This window comes from Ruditapes philippinarum, unplaced genomic scaffold (genome assembly GCF_026571515.1).
Source record: "Ruditapes philippinarum isolate M1 unplaced genomic scaffold, ASM2657151v2 ctg8832_1_1_1_1, whole genome shotgun sequence".
NCBI classification, from domain to species: Eukaryota; Metazoa; Mollusca; class Bivalvia; order Venerida; family Veneridae; genus Ruditapes; species Ruditapes philippinarum.
This window is the reverse complement of record NW_026865387.1, coordinates 31,224-36,801: the sequence shown is the minus strand read 5'-3', so window position 1 is coordinate 36,801 and position 5,578 is coordinate 31,224. Positions and strand designations below refer to the sequence as shown.

The 5,578-nt window shown below is 31.9% G+C and overlaps 2 long non-coding RNA genes across 2 annotated transcripts; both read right to left on the bottom strand.

Annotated features, from left to right (window-relative positions):
- Window positions 1-457: 457 nt before the first annotated feature.
- LOC132728796 (uncharacterized) lies at window positions 458-2,873 on the bottom strand. Its single transcript, XR_009625529.1, has 3 exons — window positions 2,727-2,873; window positions 2,151-2,305; window positions 458-931 (listed from the first exon to the last, which is right to left on the bottom strand). It is a non-coding gene; the product is annotated as an uncharacterized LOC132728796 (long non-coding RNA).
- Window positions 2,874-3,240: 367 nt separating this feature from the next.
- Window positions 3,241-5,067, bottom strand: LOC132728795 (uncharacterized). Its single transcript, XR_009625528.1, has 3 exons — window positions 4,896-5,067; window positions 3,800-3,935; window positions 3,241-3,345 (listed from the first exon to the last, which is right to left on the bottom strand). It is a non-coding gene; the product is annotated as an uncharacterized LOC132728795 (long non-coding RNA).
- Window positions 5,068-5,578: the final 511 nt, after the last annotated feature.

The window sequence follows — 5,578 nt, the reverse complement described above, 5'->3', positions numbered from 1 at the left end:
TAAAAAAATCTAAGTTTATGGGGAGATAATTCTTGCAATATTGGTGCTAGAGTTATGAACCTTGTCACATAAGATGTGGATGATGATAACGTAAATATATTTGAAGTATGAAGTTGATCCGTTTAGAAAAGTCAAAAATAATATTTTTTTATGGAAAATTCTAAGTTCAAAGGGAGATAAATCTGAAAATATTGGTGCTAGAGTTATGAACCTTATCACATAAGATGGGGATGATGATAAGGTACATATATTTGAAGTATGAGGTTGATCCCTTAAGAAATAAAGAAGTAACAGTAAAAAATAGTAATTTTTAAGGAAAATTCTAAGTTCAAGGGGAGATAAATCTAAAAATATTGGTGCTAGAGTTATGAATCTTGTCGCCTAAGATGTGGTTGATGATAAGAAACATATATTTGAAGTTTGAAGTTGATACCTTAAGAAATGACAATGTTATAGTGAAAAATATTTTACTTCACCAAAACTTTAATCTAAAATCTGGACGCGGACGCGGACGCCGACGCCGGGGCGAGTAGGACAGCTCTCCATATACTTCGTATAGTCGAGCTAAAAAATCTTTCATAAAACTATCATGAATACCAAGTATTCAATGTAAGCTTAAATATGTTTGAATAGTATGGCAAACAGTGTAACAGATTATTTATCATTCTTGTCCATTAAAAGTCAATCAAATCTTGATTTATGTTCCTCATGAATGGCTCAGGTAGGCTATGGGCTAACTTTGGCTAAATGTTTGGCTAAAATTCTGTGGGGGTCATCTTCTTCTAACTTTCTTTTTATATATCCCCTTTTTGTCATTTATTCTCAGGGTTATAGAATCATGTAAAATGGTATCCATATAATGATACTTTTTCTTCTTCTTTAATTCATAGACAGACCATCTACAACTGTTTTGTTCCAGATTCGCTGAAGTCTAAAATGAGAAATTCACAAGCCTATTATAACAAAAGTCATTAGTGTATACAATTCTCAAAATGTAGAACATGTCATTAGGTCTTCTGTTGAAATCCAAAATTTGTAAGTCAAGTTATTCAGAGACTATAAAATCTCTTTTGATTGAAAATAACATTATATAGGCAAGGAAAAGCACCATATTTTGGAAGGCCAAGGCAAAATTAAGGATGATGTGACTCCAAGACTTCCACTTTCAAAAGCCATAGTTGATAAACTGCAGGATGTAAGAACTGACTTGATTAGATTATATTTTTAAAAGACCATGAAAATATGCATGTATTCACTACTACTCATCTGCATAGTGATCACACTTTTCATAATGATATCATTTTATTCATAGAGACAGGACTATTTAATACTAAGATATGCAGCATTTATATTCATATGCAAAAATGAAGGAAATGTTGAGAATCTATAGGCACAAGGAAGATAAAGCACAACTTCATTAACAGATTTTGATCATTTTTGCCTCTTTATATGTTTCTATGAATAAAACATGAGGGCCATGATGGCCCTAGATCGCTCCCTTGACCCATTAACCGCATCCAAGCAATGTCTTAGACAAGCATCCTGGCCAAGTTTGATGACAATTGAGTCAAAAATGAGACCTCTAGTGTGTTAAAAAGGTTTTTCCATATTTGGGCAGTGTGACCTAGTTTTTGACCGTAGACAACCCATATTCGAACTTGACCTAGAAGTCACCAAAACAACCTTCCTGACAAATTTCCAGAATATTTGGATCAATACTGCAGCATCTAGAGTGTTAACAAGATTTTTCTATTATTAGCTCCTGTGACCTAGTTTTTGACCCGAGATGGCCCATCTTCGAACTAGATCTGTCTTTTATTGAGACAAACATTCTAAAAAAAATTTGATGATGATCCAATCAAAACTGTGACTGCTAGACTGTTAACAACCCAATTGTTGACGATGCAAGGCGACGGAAGCCGGACATGGCCCCATCACTATACCTCACCTTGACCACTTTGTGGTCAGGTAAGCTAAAAGGAACTGAATTATTTTCATTGAAATAAACAAAGAATTATGTTAGGTCCAAATCAGACTGTGTGCAGCTATGTTAAACATAATTTTAATTCAAAATAATTCGCTTAATTACCACAAACTGTGGCATTTTTTTCATTTTGTAAAGTTGTGAAACATTAGATGTTGGAGTTTACCTTACAGATCCCTCCTTGTTGGTGATGTGTGATCTATTTGCATGTATACTATGATAAGAAGATTGCCCATCCTTTATACAGGTGGTGTGTATGCAAATCTTTTTGCACAATACATCAAAATGTGCTGGTGAAACCCCTCCATGCCAGATGTGCTTCTAAAAATGAGTGAAAATAATGAAAATGATATTATCATCAAAGTTTTTTAGTAAGATAAATCCTTTAAACATTAACATATACAATTAAATCACAAATGTAGGTCCATTTGTGTCTCCATATAAAGATGCTGTCAACATTTAACATTCTATAAGTAATAGACATTATGAACTTTGTATTAATCAGGACATATTATAACTCATAATTTAGGAAAATAAATCCATATAAAAATTTCACTTCAAACTGCAAGCATATCTTATCAAAGACAGGCATATCTCCCTTGCAGAATAAATGGCTCCAACTTTGGAGCCATTGGCTCTTACATTTTCTGATTGGCTATTCTGGTGGTGCAAACTAAAACTGATCCAGAGAGAACCCTATAGAAAATATTAATTTATTTCATTGTACCGGGTGAGAACATACCTCAAGTTGAGATAGTATATCATCTTATTCAGAAAACTTTTATCCATCAAAACACCAGTCAGATCTTTCAGGCCATGTGCATGTTGTTTCCTTGCAGCCATGGTTTGTTCTGATTTCTAATGAACCATGATTGTACTAGGCATTGGTGTAATCTGAAAACAGAATGTGACAGAATCCATTCATGCTAATTAACTATATGATTTAGACACTAAAAGATATTATACCCTGTAATAAAATATCAAGACAAATAGCATGCATTAAACAACGACAACAAGTTTAATGAAACATTACTAGGCATTTCACAACTATTTGACAAATAAAATGCTTACCATAAACCTATGAAGTATTCCACATTATGCAACAAAACATCTTGCATGCATTAATTTTCTTGCAACAAATGACAATTATGTATTGCTATCTAGAATTTTATTTAAATATTTCTTGAGCAACAGAAAATCATATAAAAATATCAAAAATTCAAACAAAATAAAACATAAAATAAATGTTTACATACCATGAATTGTTTCTAGTTTGTGGCAGTTTTACAACTAAACCAGAAATGAATTGCTATGTCACAATTCCACTTCAAAAGGATTTTATGGGCTTTCTTTAGTGCTACCTGAAGATTAAACCATATCTTGCTTAAGAAAATAACAATCATGCAATTCCTTTTCATTTTAGCGAAAAATATTCTACTTAAGAATTGTATATATTCAGACTACACCAATATAAAAGAAAACGTTTTACTATGTATGACATAAATCAGTCCTTGTTATTTACAATAAGTAAAGTTAACACTAGTCTGTTAAAAAATCTTAGTTTACAATTTTTGATATAAAGTTATTCAGGATAAGTACAAGTGTTGAAATTTTTGGCCATGTATGTTCAACCTTCAGAATTTCATTATCATAATTCCTTTACTTGTGCAAAATACTTGACCGCTTCACATGCAATAAACATTTCTGTGCTACAAACCAATGATATTTTCAAATATTTTTAAAACCAAATAATTCATAAAATTATAACCCCTAAATATTTATAGTAATTTTGAAAGGTATTGGGTAAATTACAACCTGTCATCACTTAACTCCTTTCCAGACACCTCCGACAAAAAATTGTGTCCTTACTATCTCCTGCACATGCATTGGGACAATCTTTAATGTCCTTGGACTTGTAACATGTGATGATGATGATGTAATTGATCTATTTCTGTAATTGAAAATATAGCATACTAGTACCAAGGCCTAAAATCTTTACTATTCAAAGCCATTCAAATAAGTGAATTGAAGCAATGCTTATTAGGAAGAAGGGTTGTCATGTGATTTAGAATCATTTAACGTTTTCAGGACAATCACTTTTTTGATCTTTCTGTTATCTTCCATGATTACTGTTAAAAATGAAATTTTACTGCGGAAATGACTCAAATAATACAAAACAATTGACTTTTTAACTATTTTCACGTTGACTTTTTTTCATTTTCTACTTTATGTCTTTGAATACATGTATTTGTCAATCCTGGATAGTAGTCCATTATATTCAACATTATGGGCTTGTTATAGATTATGTCGGTCAAGCTTGCTTTTGGCTCAAAAGCAAAGATGTCTCAAAATCAAAGTGAAGTCACATTTATAGATCAACCCTTGATAGTTGAACATGCTTTGAAGAAATGCCTGTTCTGCTAGTCAATAGTTCTACATGTAACCCTCTTTGAGTCATGTGTGGCTGGTCTATTACACAGTAGTGTAATTACCATGCCAGTTGTACAGTTTATCTTTCCATTTACACTAACAGTAAAAACAATAAATTAAAATTTAAATGTGATGGGTAAATAAGTTTAATTAATAACATTTTCTCAAAATGTAATTATTTTTGTTTCTTAAATAATTTTTAAAAGATAGTGTTTGGAGATATTACAATCATGATAATAACATGCACAATATATTCGGAATGGATCAGGCTCGGCCGATCATTTAGTAAGGGTACGAAAATTACAGTGAACGAAAACTTAACTCACAGACGTGGATCTGCAAGCTAAGTTTCTTTATCATATGTCAATACAATTCTAAAAAAAACACAATATGTATGTTTATATATTCATAGGTAAAATTATTCTTATAAGTTAGACCAAGAAAAAATTAAACGCAAACAAAAATGATAATCAGTATTCACCTGTCAATCAGAAAATGTTTCAACTTCACGGTCGCTTTTGGCTTTAATTTCCCTTTTTAGAATTTTTCACCGCCTTGATTCACTACCGATATATATCCTTCATTGAATGAAATCACGGTTTCTTTCCACTTTTCCTTTCCGAATCTGAAATCTTCTTTCTCTTGTAAGCCTATACGTTCACACCTTTCGTCTTGTCCGCCATTATTTTGGTTTGACATATATCAATCACGTGACTCCGATCCGAACATTTACGGAAATAATCGAAAGGCTTCCCGCCAAAATATAAATCTTATTTGACTAACCCAGTCAAATAAGAAATTGTAATTTTTAGAATGGCCAGAAATGTTACGGAGAGGGTTTCTAAGTTGGAAAACTTTGTCAATACTAGTTAAATTATGCATTTGATAACAATAAGGTGTTAATTTGACAATTTATTTTGATGAATTTGAACAGGAATATAACTTTAAATGTTGCACCAGAATTGACCATTTCCAAATGGCATCTTTCTGAATTGGTAACTACCTTCTGTTGGATGTCTTGATTTTGCTTCAATTGGTATTTGCCAAAAACCTTTGGTCAAATCAATTTTTGTGAAGAACTTATCTTCCTTTAGCTTTGCCATCACATCCTCAACATTACCCATTGGTTCTATATCAAACTTTGTTACAGAGTTGAGTCGTCTG